This window comes from Lissotriton helveticus, chromosome 9 (assembly GCF_964261635.1).
Source record: "Lissotriton helveticus chromosome 9, aLisHel1.1, whole genome shotgun sequence".
NCBI classification, from domain to species: domain Eukaryota; kingdom Metazoa; phylum Chordata; class Amphibia; order Caudata; family Salamandridae; genus Lissotriton; species Lissotriton helveticus.
Genome location: NC_136070.1, coordinates 972,236,228 through 972,251,830, shown reverse-complemented (window position 1 = coordinate 972,251,830; position 15,603 = coordinate 972,236,228).

The window sequence follows — 15,603 nt, the reverse complement described above, 5'->3', positions numbered from 1 at the left end:
GCTAACTTGCATTAGTTTCCAATGTTATCCAACACCTAAAAACCAGTGGCTATCAAATTGTACACTTTTTGTGTGTTGTTATCATTTTGGTCCACTCTTTTTTGGTGCGCACATGGACTGTCTTTTGTCATGAATTACTTTCAATACCGACATTGCATGAGATGTATTACAGAGTGGTGGTAGACACCCTTTAGTTATAGTTAGGATCCCCTGAGTTAGGAACTTCATAGATATTTGAGCATTAATAAATGTATGCCTTTTTGATGATTCTCCACGAACCTTTGCAGACCTATTGCTTTTACTACATTGGCAGATGATGCACAGTTTCATGTTGTTTGGTCAAGGGTGTGCAAAGCAATCAGAGGGTCCAAAAACACGTTTCTTCCTGAAACATTCCTTTTCAATATACTTTTTACTTGTTTGTAGGTAAGTAGTGAATACATTTTAAACGTTATAAAGCATTTAAACTTAGTGATATATAAGGCCGTGAAACACAGCTAAATTTCACAGTAATTTTGCGGTACTTGTTAACAACAAAGCAGTATATGATTGCATGATGTTCTGGGTAATCTACTACCAGTTTAAAAAAGTGGTACTCGGTATGGCAAATTATCTATACGTTTCTGGATATTTAAAAAAAAATCACAGAGTACTAAGGTACCATCTTGGAAGTACAGTGGAACTTGAAAGAAATTACAAACAAATACATATGTAAAAAATTAAAAAATACACTGTACTACACTATATTTTACAGTGTTCCAAACTGGTTGTACAATTAATATTTCTTTTTATACTTCAAAAAAGAATAATAATTCAGCATTGCAATACTACTTATAACGTGCTGCACTACTGAATTTTATTTAAAAAACTGTGTAAGAAAAATCCTGTGTATTCTTTAATTTGACATATTTCTTTTTTTATTTTTCCGGTAAGTACCATGGTACTTTGTAGGCATTGCTGTGGCACTCCGTAAACTTTTTTTTTTTTTAGTATAGAAAAAATGTATACATTTTCCTTCTATAGGAAGTTGGGTTTCTCTACTCTTCCTTGCCTGAAAGAAAGACTGGGAACACTCTCCCCAGTTTGGCCGAGTCTCCTGGCCTTTGGGCAGGTGGGGGCTTGTGTAAGAAGCTGGGTTTCTGTTGCAGTAACCTCTCACTTGTTGCCAGATTTCTGATGCACTTTGACTTGATGTGCCCTGGGTCACTGCCAATCAGGTTCCCAAGGCCTGTGTTCTTTCCCAAAACTGTACCTTTGTACCCCCAATTGGCACCTCTCCAGCCAAATGTAAGTTCCTTGTTAAAGGTATCATGGGTACTAAGGCCACTATGACCAGTAAAGACTTCGAAGGGCTGCAGCACATATTGTGCCTTCCTTAGAGGTCCTGTACCTTAACACACACACACACACACTGCCATTGCAGGCTGCATGTTTTGGTGCAGAGGAAAGTGAAGAGTCGACATGGCACACATTTCTGTGTTCCATGCCTGCAACCCACTGCCTATGGTATAGGTCAGACACCCCTCTAGCGGGTGCACTATAACACTGGTGAGGGTACAGTTGCATGAATTGTGTCCCTACAGTGTCTAAGTCCATTCTTAGACATTATAAGTGCAGGAAAGTCATAAAGAGTATATGGGCTGGGAGTTTTTCGTTACAAACTCCACAGCACCATAATGGCTTTACTGAATTCGGGGAAGTTTGGTAGCAAACTTCATAGCATAAAAACCCACACTGATGCCAGTGTGGGATGTAATATACCATGTACTCAGAGGGCATCTTAGTAAACACCAGCCTCCCACCACAAGACATGTTTCTGGACCCTTGGGGTGGGAGCCTTTGATCACTGAGCCCAGAAACAAAGCCTTTCCTGGGCAGAGGTGGTCACACCTCCCCCAGGTCAAGAAGAGCCATTCATGGCAGGAGAGCTTTACAGGCCTAGTCGCATTTGTAACTTGACCCCCAGCCTATTCTGCTATCAGAAGCAGGCCCCCTTTCAATCTCCCCTCCTTTTCGGCAGTAAGACAGGTGGGAAAAATTAGAACAGTCCAGAAGGTGTGTACACCTATGTCAACTCCACCCCTCAGTTGGAGGAGTTGAAGTGAAGTCCAAGCTTCAGTTCCTGTCATCTTGTAGATGGCAGGCATTCTCTAATCAGGATCAGGGATTGTGCCCACTTCCCCACATGCGGTGAGCACACCAAGGGTGTAGTCACCCTAAGGTCAGTAGCTCATTGGATACTGACTTCGAGATACCAAATAAACCCCCGAAATACAGTATTTAGGGGCAGCCTTGAACCAAGAAGACAGATTCCCCCAACCTACAAAGCCCATATGTTGCCTTTCAAAGGCATGTTGTGTTTGGGGTTTACCAGCCGCGGGCCGTGGAGGGAGTTACGGTGGGGCAGGGAGGCGGGGAGGGGGAGGGGCGGGGTGGAGGGTGCTAAAAACAGGCATATGGATCATTGCAGGTAAGTACACAATTTAATTAATAAAACGAAATTCGTAGCGTGCATTGCATGGCAAAAAGCAATGCTGTGCGTGCTACGAATTTCGTTTTAATAATTAAATTGTGTACTTACCTGCAATGATCCATATGCCTGTTTTTAGCACCCTCCACCCCGCCCCTCCCCCTCCCCGCCTCCCTGCCCCACCGTAACTCCCTCCACGGCCCACGGCTGGGGTTTACCCATATGCCTAATTCACATGGACAATGATGCAAGTCCTGTCAGGATCCTATGCCCTATTCACATTGTCAATGGTGTGCAAGTGTGTGTCTCTGGGACATGGAGCAGGTGTACTGATGTTGTTTCACTTGGTCTTCATGACAGGTATCTGCCTATGAGAAGGGAGAGATATGGATGGAGATCGTCAGGTCTGTCAGGAGTGCGGTGGGCCATCGCTGGAAGCTGAGGAACATCCGGAAGAGGTGGCAAGACATCCGGTGCTGGACCCGTTGTATCGCCTGGGTCCAGCTGAAGATGAAGGCACCACGCCGGCATTGTGGAAGGTGCCACCTCACCCCCCAGATGCTCTGGGTCCTGGCAGTGGTCTTTCCAGACCTCCATAGGCAGGTGCAGGAGGGACAGCAGCAAGGAGGGGGTAGGTACATGGCTGTTTGTAGTGTTGTGTGTCAGCTGCTACTTGAGGTGCTATGAATCCTGGAAACACTCCCACGGTTGGGGTGTCTGGTCAGACAGGCTATTTGTGCTTTGTATTTTCAAATCCCCATATTCAGCTGGTGCTCTTTTTCATCCCTTCCCCTCCCCCACAGGTGTCCCCTGATCTGTGTGTTTTCACATTTGCTCATGTTCCTCTAGGGTGCAAGGTAATTAGACTGCACATTGTTTAGTGCCTCATGTGTGAGGGACGTCTGTGACATGTGTTGGTACCTTGCCTGTGCCATGACCTGTGCACTGTGTTTGGACTACATATGTGTTTGCACGGATAATGAGTCTCAATATAGGAGTGTGAGGTTTAAAATGTACACCCTTGCAGCATGCATGACCCATGTTGCACTCTCAGACATCATTTGTGAGATATGCATATTGTCATGATGGGTAATCCTGAGACAATCAGCAATTCCTAGACCCATGGATCTGTGCTCCCACTACAGTCCCCTGAGACACCCTGGTATCCAAATAATGTGTGTCATTGTTATATTCTACATAGCTATTGTGTCATGTATATTTATCCTGTCCCTTTAACTGCATGTGCCATATTATGTTTCCTCTCATGTTCTGTATTCTTAACAGAGCTTTCTTCACACAGCATTCTGTACTGTTTGTCAGTTATAACCTGGACATTGCTGTGCTAGGACTTGATGCTGTGCTGTACAATAAATCATCTTAAAAGCCTATTTTTCCTTGGATTATTACAAAATTTGGCGACGAGGACAACCCTACTCCAGCCATCTTCAGCACAGGAGTGGAGTTTGGACCCATTACTGCAATTTTGGTTCATTTTGGATATTTTTAATAAATTTCTGGCTACTCATTCTTTGAGAGAACTCTTCGTGCTGTCTCTCCACCAGGAGGTGTCACCTACCGATATTTTATTTAGTGGAAATACTTTGGATTGCTTTGAACTCATATTATCATCGTCTGCATTTTTTAAGTATTGCTGGCCGCTGCACCGCTATTCCAGTCTACTCGTCATAGCGTCTTACCTGCATGACAACCACTCGTCATCCTGATGCCTGGCAACAGCTGATTCAGCGTCATCTTCCAGTGTGTGCCCTCGTTCTGCTGATGCGAGGAGCGAAGGAAGCGGAAAGCATTCTGTGCCTTCTGTGTTTGACGAAGCGTCATTGCCACGAGCTAGGAGACGCCATTACCGGAGCTTGCAGGAGACGCGGGGCACTGCGCAGTGCGGGCAGTGTTTACTTTCAGGAAACGTCATCGGAACGTCATCGCGTAGGCGGCGACCATCACGTGACGCGCGTCACGCAACGTGCCTCCATTTTGTTTATCTCTGTTTCTTAGCAACCAGCTCACAAAAATGTTCGCGTTTTAACGCGAACACCTTAAATTGAAGCAGCGTTTTGACTTCCTTTTTAACCATTCCAGAGCAGCGCTTTCACCTTGTGCAGCCTATAGTACGTTTAATTATTTCATATATTGGTGTTTATTTTGATGCAATTTTTGTTACACGATATTCAAGACCTGAAGAGTTCCAGCCAGTTTCTTTTAAAGACCTTGGTATTTCATTACTTCATTTTACAAGTACTTTGACTGGAAGATCCTAGTTTTTTTTGCTTACTTCAGTTCAAGGAACATTGACTATTTTTTTTTCCTCAGTTTATTTACATATGCCATTTGGAATTTTGTCCATTATTTCAGTGTATGTATGCTCTTGACAATTTCTTTTGACTTTTCTTATTGTATTATATTGTGCATATTTAAGTCAATTTTATCTCTATTATAATGCAATTTGATCCTCCTGCTAAATTTTTACAAGTCAAGGGTGATCCTCCTATGCCTTGGTCAAGGTGGAAGGAGGAATTTTTCAACTATATGAGAGCTATAGATGGGGAACGTATGGGAGCTGAGAGAAAAAAAAGTATTTTACTACATTGTTTAGGGTCCGAAGGACAAGAGATTTTCAGAACTTTATCCCAATTATCGGTGCCCACTGGTAGTGGTGATACTATGAATGTTTATACTGAAGCCCTTAGTAGATTGGAGAAAAGGTTCAAGCCCACGGCTAATATTGCTTTGAACCGTTTTAAATTTTACACTAGGGCACAAAAACAAGAAGAATCCTTTGATGATTTTCTCACGGCTTTAAGAGCTCTAACTTTACATTGTAATTTTGGAGCTATGTCGGATGAAATGATCCGTGACCAGATCATTGTTCATGTCAAGAACAAGAAAGTTCAGGATAAATTGTGGTGTATAGGTGACCCTAATTTGGAAGAAACCATTGCTATTGCCAAATCCACTGAGATGTCTGAAAAGTGGATGGACATTGTGGTTAAACAAAGCTCAGACACTAGCAAAAATAATGCTGAAGAAGAAGTATGTCTAGTTAAGTCCAAAGTAGAAACCAAAAGTTTTATTCCTACTCAAGTGAAAGCGAAGAATTCTTATAGTCCCATTAATAGAAGAACAGATTTTTCTAGCGGTTCTATGTCATGTTATAGGTGTGGAAACAAATCACACATTGCTTCTTTTCAAGGTTGTCCCGCTTTGAACAAAACATGTAATATTTGTGGAAAAATTGGACACTTTAGTAATGTGTGTAGAGAAAAACGTTTTAATGTCCAGTCACGAGCAGGACAATCACATACACCGCCTAGTACTTTTACCCCTACAAAAGTATCTTCCATTAGTACTGTTGATGAAGTTAAACAAGACCTTGACCGTGGTTATGTGGTTTCTATTATCCAAAGTGGGTGTATAGTTTTAACAAGTAAGAAATCCCCGAAATGTATTTTTCAAGTTTTTACTATTGAACTTACGTTGGATTCCGGGTCTCCATGGACCATAATTACTAAAGAATATTTTAATGAGAAATTACAAACCGTGTGTGACATTTCTACCTTACGACCTTCGGACATTTTTGCAGAAGGTTTCAATGGGAACAAGATTGACATTGAGGGATTTTTAAATGTACCGCTAAGTTTTAGAGGTAAATCAGCCCTTATCAAATTATACATTGCCGTGAAAGGGGTCAATGTTCTGGGTTGGCATGACCAATGGGAACTTGGTATCAAACTAAATCCACGAGGCAAGGATCCAATCTCTCTTTGTAGTGAGCAGGAAATGATAAATTCTATTTGTTTTAGTGATGAAAGTAAAAATGATATTTCATTTTGGAGCTATAAGTTTAACAAAGTCTTCTGTGAGCGGTTAGGGAAATTAGAAAACTTTTCACATAGGATTGTGCTGAAGGAAGGTGCCCTTCCGGTTAAACAAAAACTAAGAGGGGTTCCTTTAAATGTCAGAGAGGAGTTAAAGGAAATGTTGAATGATTTACTGAAAGACAACATTATAGAACCCATTGAATCGTCAGAATGGGTTTCGCCCATAGTTTTAGTGCGCAAACCCGATCAAAAGTTGAGAGTTTGCATTGATTTGAGGGCTCTCAATTCCAACATTATTATTGATTGTCATCCACTTCCAAAGATTAATGAGCTTGTTTCTCTATTTGATGGTGCGCAGATCTTCTCCACGTTAGATCTTAGGTCTGCGTATCATCAAATTGAGCTTACTGAAGATTCCAAAAAGTATACAGCTTTCATCACTCCCATGGGCCTTTTCCAATACAAAAGGATGCCTTTTGGGTTGGCATCGGCAGCCTCCGTTTTTCAACGGGTTATGTTTCAAATTTTCAGAGACTTGGATTTGTTCGTAAAGTGTTTTCAGGATGACATCTTGATTTTCTCCAAAAATTAGGTGGAACATACTTCACACTTGAACGAAGTATGTAGTAGATTGGAAAAGTATGGTCTCACTCTCAAAGCACACAAATGCAAACTGTTTAGAAAATCTGTTGAGTACCTGGGACACACATTATCTGGGGAAGGTCTGATTCCCAAGAAATCAAATGTTGAAGCCATTCTCAGTGCTCCAGCTCCGAACAATAAAGAACAGCTACTGTCTTTTTCGGGCATGTGTGAATACTACAGCAAGTTTGTAGTCAATTTTGCTACAAAAATGGAACCATTAAGAAAATTATTGAGGCAAAGTAATTAATTTGTTTCGGAAGCTGAGCAAGATAAGGCTTTTACTGAGATTAAGCATGATATTGTCAATTCCCCAACCTTGAAACCTTTTAGAGTGGGAAAGAAATGTATCATCACCACTGATGCAAGTTTATATGGTTTGGGTTGTGTGCTATCTCAGACGGATGGTATCATGGAATGGAATGTGGCTTTTTCATCTAGAACCTTGAATGAGACAGAGCGCAGGTATGCTGTTATTGAACGAGAATTATTTTCATGTGTCTGGGCCATTGAACATTACAGAATTTATATATGGGGAAGCAAATTTGTCCTGAGAACCGATCACAAGCTGCTTGTACATATTTTATCAGTTGGTGGAGGTTGGAACTCCACAGCAAGGATTGCACGTTTGGCATCAAGGTTACAGGAATATAATTTTACTGTGGAATACATACCTGGAAAAAAAAATGTTACTGCGGACTGCTTATCACGTCTTTTTTGTAGTAGTCAAGAAGACAAAGTCAACAGTATTAGTGAATTTGATTTTGTGTTAAGTTTATCTGACGTGGTTTCTCCTAAGTATCAAGATATCACTGAACAGTTTTGGATGAAATGTCAAAGTGAGGATGAGAAATTGGTAATGTTAAAAAGCTATCTTTTTAAGGGCTGGCCCAATAAAACCAGTGTCAGGGATGATTTACTTCCTTTTTATAAAGTGGCTGATGAGTTGTTTTGTGAAGGTGATTTAATTTTTAAATCTGGAAAATGCATACCGCCAGTTGGTGTACAGGAATTGATTCTGAAGTTAGCCCACAGTACTCATCCTGGAATTTCAGCCATGAAACGTTTAATAAGGTTGAATTTTTGGTGGCCGGGGATGGACAGATATATTGACCGCACAGTTAGAGAATGTAGCGAATGTTGTACCAAGGATAAAATGTTAAAGTTGTATGTTCCACCCCTTAAAACTGTGAAGTGGCCTGAGTTACCTTGGAATAAAATAGCTTTTGATATTTCAGGCCCTTTTCACATTTTACCAGAAGCTTCACGTTTTGCTTTAGTTATGATTGATTATCATTCCAAATGGCCAGAAGTAAAATTTGTAGCTAAGGTGACTTCTGAGGTGGTTATTGCCTTCTTTAAGGAAATTTTTGCAAGGGAAGGTTGTCCTTCTGTGTTGGTGTCGGACAATGGTGTACAGTTAGTTTCATCTGAAATGAAGTCTTTCTTGCAAACTTGCAATATTAGACATATAAAGACTTCCCTTTATGAACCACAGAACGGAGAGGTTGAACGCTTTAACCGTGTATTGAAGAGCTTTGTTGCTGATGCCATTAAGGAGAAAGGCAATTGGTTGAATGTGCTTAGGGAGAAGCTTTGGACCTATCGTATAACTCTCCATACCACCACGGAGGTTAGTCCTTTCAAATTACTTAAAGGTAGGGATCCTGCGTCAAATATTTTCCCCTGGTGGTTTAAGGAAAGATGTAAAAATTTGAGAGAGGATGAAGTTGATATCCAAAGTGTGGCGAATAGAGTTAGTTGTAAACAAAGTAAGTCAGCTGTGTGGTACAACAAGAAGTGGAAGACAAGGGAACATAGTGTGTGTGTGGGTGATTGGGTCAGGATTTTGACACCTTTCATGGTTAGCAAAGGTATGAGTAAGTATGGTAGACCAATTCAAGTTAAAAGAGTTTTCAGTAATTCTATCATCACCCAAGATGGCAAGGTCTGGAATTTGAGCAAGGTTGCAAAATGTCCTACACAGAATGATGCAGGTTTCCAGTATCAGAGATATTCTGACCAATGTGACAATTCCATTGATAAGACTAGTTCAAATTCCTTTTCTGACTCAGTAGCATCAAGAGTCAAAGATGATATGCGTGTCAGAAGAAGACCTTCTACTTTACAGGATTTTATATGATTAATAATTTTGTTTATTCTTGTTAATGAGGGAGATGTGTTATATTCTACATAGTTATTGTGTCATGTATATTTATACTGTCCCTTAAACTGCATGTGCCATATTATGTTTCCTCTCATGTTCTGTATTCTTAACAGAGCTTTCTTCACACAGCATTCTGTACTGTTTGTCAGTTATAACCTGGACATTGCTGTGCTAGGACTTGATGCTGTGCTGTACAATAAATCATCTTAAAAGCCTATTTTTCCTTGGATTATTACAGTCATCCAACACTGGGGCCATTCAATGTGTGTTCAGGATGGGTCAGCGTCTGTGGCATTGGTGCCTTGCATAGTTTGTATTTATCATGTGTCAGCTACATGTGCACAATGTCCATGGATAAACGATTTGGCTTGTGCATGCTCACACTGGCCAGTGCCTGTGTGCCTATTCACAACAATCTGTTGTTGGTTGGTTGTGACTAATATGTATAGCCATCCCCACAAGGTGACATTGGTGTACTTTTTGTGAAGTTGCTGCACTGTGTGTGTTACCCTGAATCTGAGTTCTCACTTCTTGAGCTGTATCAATCACATTGACTGAGTGATGTGGGTGTTGTGCTGGAGTGGTGTAATGGGCCGGCCTGTTTGGGCTTGGCAGTTTTTGCCTCTGGCATGCAAATTGTGTGGCAGAATTTTTAAATAGGCACTTTCCCTGTGATGGTGGACAGTGCTCTCATTAGGAGCTTTACAGGATATGTCATTTGCTTCCAGAGTTGATTGCGCCTCAATATTTTTGACCACATGTATGTATTTCTGGTGCCAAACTGTTTTGTCTTGGTGTGCACACTACGGTATTGAAAAATAGCATTAGGATAAGGGTGTGCCCACGATGCAGCAATGGTTTTGGAGTACAAATTTGCAGGCACACTACCTTACGTTTTGTCCAGATTTGGGACATGTGGTCCACTTCAAATGACATCCAGTGGTTCTTATGTGCGAGCAACTGTTTGATCCGGTGATAGATGCCCCTGTGTGGACTGACACATTTGAAGTTGTCTCTCATTGATGTATGTACCTTGGCACTCCCAACACTTGTTAAGAGTTGTTCATGTTTTGAATGTGTTCATTTGACAAATTGTGTAGGTAACACTTATGTGTCTGCATTATAGTTGTTTCACAAGGTAGTGCACACCAAACTACATTTGCAATGTTTATGAATAGCAGGCAGCTTTGGGTGGAGGCCAGTGTTAGTGATTGATAGTGCGCCTTGATCTACATAGACATGTCCACATAGTGTTCTGGAGTGTTTGAGACTCCTTTGTTGTCAATTGTACAGACTAATGCGTGTCAAGACATCAAGACCTCCCTTGGACCATGTATATGGTATATGGGCCACGCCATATTTTGTAACAGTGTTTCATTTTACAGTGTGTCAGCTGTTTCAATGAATGTGTCTATGTTTTTGGTGTGCATTTCCTTGTGAGAGATCGTTCAAGCAGGCACCTACGTGTTATCTTCACTGGATGCCAAATACACACATGCAATCCATGTTGAATGTGTGAAGTATGGTGAGTCCCAAGATGCCAACAATTCGTCACATTAGTATTCACCAAATTGTTGTTATAGGGCTCAGAGTGTGGAGTCACCTTGGTGAGTGAGGTGTGTTAGTTTGCCCTGATGGGCAACCCAACTGTTCTTTTCTTTGTGAACTTGAGGTGGCATCACTTCATTGTATAGATCTGCTCTCCAGAAAACAAACAGAAGCTCCTCAGTGTGACTCTAATTCAAGTTGTGGCCTGGTCTGTTCTTTGGATCCTAGTGTCCAAGTAGAATTGTGTGTATAACAACTGGGTAATACTAGTCTCAATTATGTGATGAGCTATCTGGCTATTAGTCATGATGGCTGCCATGATTTGCAGTGTGACCTACTGACTTTGTGCTCATGTGTCAGATGTGTACAGGTGACTGATGCATTTTTGTTTCTTATCCATGCCCATAGCATCATCAACCGACACCGGAGGAGACATGAGCACGGACCAGGAGGAGGGACCCAGCTGCAGTGCCACCATTGCTGAGGAGTTGGAGGGAGCTAGTGGCACGGAGGATGAGGGGAGTCAGGCGGCCGGACCTTTGGAAGGCGACACCTCGTACCATGCGGACGGCTCGGCTTCTGACTCCCAAGAGGAGGGGGAATACGCAGCTACACCATCTTTCATTATTGTGTCCGTCCCCACCTCCTCCAGACCCATCTCCACCCTCCCAGTTGCTCCAGTCCCATCTGTCCGTGCATCCCCCATGTCTCCTTTGTCCCTGGCACTGCAGCCCCTGGCCCTGTCTCCCCTGCTGCCCTCAGTGCCGAGTCTGTGGACCTGCTCCGGCAGATTCATGTTGGTCAGACATCAATGCTGACTGTCCTCCATGGCCACACTGCCATTCTGACACACTTGTTGTCATTCATGGAGGGTATGTCAGCTGCAATGTCTGACCAATGTCGGATACTAGCGTCCATGGACTCCTCACTGACGGCAGCAGTTTCACTCCTGCAGTGGTCAGTCCCCCCCTCCTTCTGAACCATCGACACCCCCCTCTCCCATACCTGTACCAAGCACACACCGATGCACAAGATCACGCACGCCAACACGCACAACCAGCAAACCACCACCACCTAAGTGTAAGCGCAGATCTCCTGGCACAGAGTCTCAGAGCGATGCAGGCACACCCACAGGGACAGGGGTCAGACGGCAGACACACAGCCACAGAGACAGTATGCATGACTCAGAGCCCTCTACCTCCACTCCCATTGTGTCCCCGGGTGCAGGTGGTGGTCTGGCGGAACTGGCAGCAGTGTGCAGCGATGAAGTGATTATCACCTTCGGCGCTGCACAAACCACTGACGAGGATTCCTCCCCCACTGCACCCACAACACCTACCCTTCCCTCTACTGTCCCTACGGTGCCAGCCCCTGACTCTGATGATGCCCCCCACGGGTCAACCAGCCTTTAGCTCCGGAATGTGCAGGCAAGTTAGGGGTGAACAACTTCCACTACGTCCCCCAACCAGACTTGGAAATGGACCGGCCATTGGCCTTGTTTCAGACAGGACTCATTTTCAAATTACTTTTACTATGGAGCTGAATAAAGCCTTTTATTTTTTCATTCTGAACTATTGCATTTCAGGCACTTGCTTTTGGTGCGGTGTGACTAGGAGTTGATGTCATGGTAATGTTTTGAGATTGTGAAATATGTAAATTTTTCTGATGTTAATGATGTGGACCATGGTACCTATGTGCCATCACAATGTTGCTGCAATTTATCTTTGGTTGTGTGTGTTCAGTTTGCCTACAGACATTGTCCCAAGGAGTATCCCTTCCTCAGTTATACGATGAGAACTTCACTACAGACAGTTGCACAATGGTTGTGCTGACATGTGTGCATATTCCCTATGTTTTTGAACATTCCATCAACAATGGCCATGCCTGCTCACAGATGACTAGTGTTCATTACTGTGTGCCATCCATGCAACTCACTATACTTGTGTTTAGAGTATGTAGAAATGCCTTAATGGACACATTCACCCTTTGTCCCACTATGCAGAGGTATAATCACAGCCTTACCCTCATGTTTGTATTGGCTCAGCAGGGTCTTTGTGCACATGACTCAGAATTTTGTGCATTGTATCTGAGGCCTTTCAACTGTATTCCTTCCATGAGCAAGTACATGTTGGTGTTCTGACCTGCACCTGGGCATCCATATCAGACCAGGGTTGTACATGACAGTGTTTGTTCCCTTTTGCAGTCTTTGTCTGTTGGGCTGTTACATGACTATACACTATTGTGCCATGATGGTAGGGTGTGGGTAGCCTGCAACCTCCATGGGTGGATATGCATGTGGGATCTGACATCACACCCACATGTGGTGTGTCACACTGTGTGTGTTAGAAATCCATCATCAGTGTAGTGTGACACTGCTGTAAGTGATGTGTTGCTATGGCACGATCAGGACTCTCACAGGTTAGGGTTGTGAACATACACCCATGTAGTTGTGGTATGATGTTGACAATGCCCCCCCTATAACTGTGCCCTTCTGGGAGTCCTGTGCGCCCACCCCTCTCATGTCTGGGCACTGCTGGGAGTCCTGTGCACCCACACCTCTCATGTCTGGGCACTGCTGGGAGTCATAGCCACCCACCCCTCCTATGTCTGGGCACTGCTGGGAGCCCTGTGCACCCACCCCTCTCATGCCTGGACACTGCTGGGAGTCATATCCACCCACCCCTCCTATGTCTGGGCACTGCTGGGAGTCATATACACCCACCCCTCCTATGTCTGGGCACTGCTGGGAGTCATATCCACCCATCCCTCCTATGTCTGGGCACTGCTGGGAGTCCTGTGCACCCACCCCTCTCATGCCTGGGCACTGCTGGGAGTCATTTCCACCCACCCCTCCTATGTAAGGGCACTGCTGGGAGTCATATCCACCCACCCCTCCTACGCCTGGGCACTGATGGGAGTCATATCCACCACACACTCAGATGTCACGCACCGTACACCTACAATATTGACATGTCTGCGGCTCGTGTCACTATTGCACTGGTGCCATACGTGAGTGTGGCACGCACCATACCCCAACATTGATGATGTCTGTGCGGCTCTTATCACTATTGCAATGACGCTGTACGCGAGTGTGTGACGCACCGTACCCCAACATTGATGACGTCTGTGCGGGTCTTATCACTATTGCAATGATGCTGTACGCGAGTGTGACGCACCGTACAAGTACACTTCCATTGTAGAGGTACGTTGTACTCACCGTATGCGCCGTCGTCGATTTCTATGCACCAGGTCATAGGCGTACAGGACTGGGATGAGACGGCAGAGGGGGTTCATGGCGGGTCGGTCGCATACCGGGGTGCGGTTCGGGACGGACTCTGCTTTTAAGGCGGTTTTCAAGTCCCGTAGCGTAAGGGTCGTACGGAGTGTCGTCAACACGGATCGTACTTGCTGGTCCGGAAACTGCTGCCTGTTTACGTACGGACGGCGCGTACTGCGTGACCGGATATGAATTGTATGTATTTTTTTGTCGTATGGGTTTTGGTACAGTTCGTACGGAGATGTGCTTTGGTTTCGGATTGTACTTGCTCGTACATACGGAGACGGTGAGGGTTTACGATTTGTACAGGAATTACGCTCCATACAACGATTCGTGGGGGATTTTGCCAGATCGGAATTGGCCCGTTAGTGTTTTATGAAATCACTATTACAAGTATACAGTTAGTTATACAGTCACTCATGCAATCAATGAGTTTTATGTACAGGTATTTATACAGTTACTCATGCAATCAATGAGTTTTATGTACACTTATTTATGTACAACAACTGTCACATATACTGTCTTTTATTTTTTCTTTCTACTTTGTTGGACATGTACCATTGAGAAATGTTTTTGCTCATCACCACACCCATAAAGATATTCACTCACCCAAACAACTATTATAACACGCAGTCTTAACCTCATATACGTACTGATTTAACTATTCACATATCGTTGGGCAGCCATCGAACCACACACACAATTACTCTCCATGGGTGGAGACAAAATAATCTATTTGTCCAAAGTCTAGCTCTATCACAAAGCCATCTGTGCTACACGTGCGGCTTTCTATGGTAGGGAAATAAAGCAAAGCTCTAATCCAGTGAAATGCATATTTAAAATTTTTTAAGAGCTTAAGAGTAAAAATACGGCTCCCCCTAGCATAATATCCACACAACAGTGTGAGGAGCTGGCGACTTTTTTTGTGGAAAAAGTACAAAAGATTTATCAATCTTTTCCACATGTGTCTCCTGTCTCCACCTCCTTGCTTGCAAGGGAAGAGCCCTGCCCTACCCTATCAGTTATTCCGGAGATTTCGGAGGAGGAATTATCTAGATTGGGTGGTTGAATTAAATCTGGCTCTCCCTCGGACCCTATGAGGCCGTCCCAATTTATTGAGTCACTTTCGCTCCTTAGGCAGCCGCTGTGTCAAATACTGAACCTATCCTTTTCCATGGCAACCGTCCCAGGTGCCTGGAAACAGGCCTGGTGTCTCCTATTATTAAGAAGCCCACGTTAGATCCCTCAAAACCTGAGAACTTTCGTCCAATTTCCCTTCTTCCTTGGGTGGCCAAGATTGCTGAAGCCCATGCCAATAACACCTTATCCCAATTTCTGAGCTCCCATAATATTCTGGACCCGTCTCAGAACGGTTTTCGGCCGGGCCATAGCACGGAATCAGCCCTGCTAGCCACCACAGAACATCTCCGGACGATCCTGGATGCCGGTCAAAGTGCAGCGCTCATTTTGTTAGACATCAGCGCAGCCTTTGACACAGTGTCCCATGGCATCCTTCTACATCGTTTAGAGGCTGCAGGGGTCACTGGCACTGCCTTAGAGTGGTTCAGGTCATTCCTGACTGAGAGATCTTTCCGTGTGTCTGCCCCTCCGTTCCTTTCTCAATCCGATTCCATCAATCAGGGGGTCCCACAGGGCTCAGCAT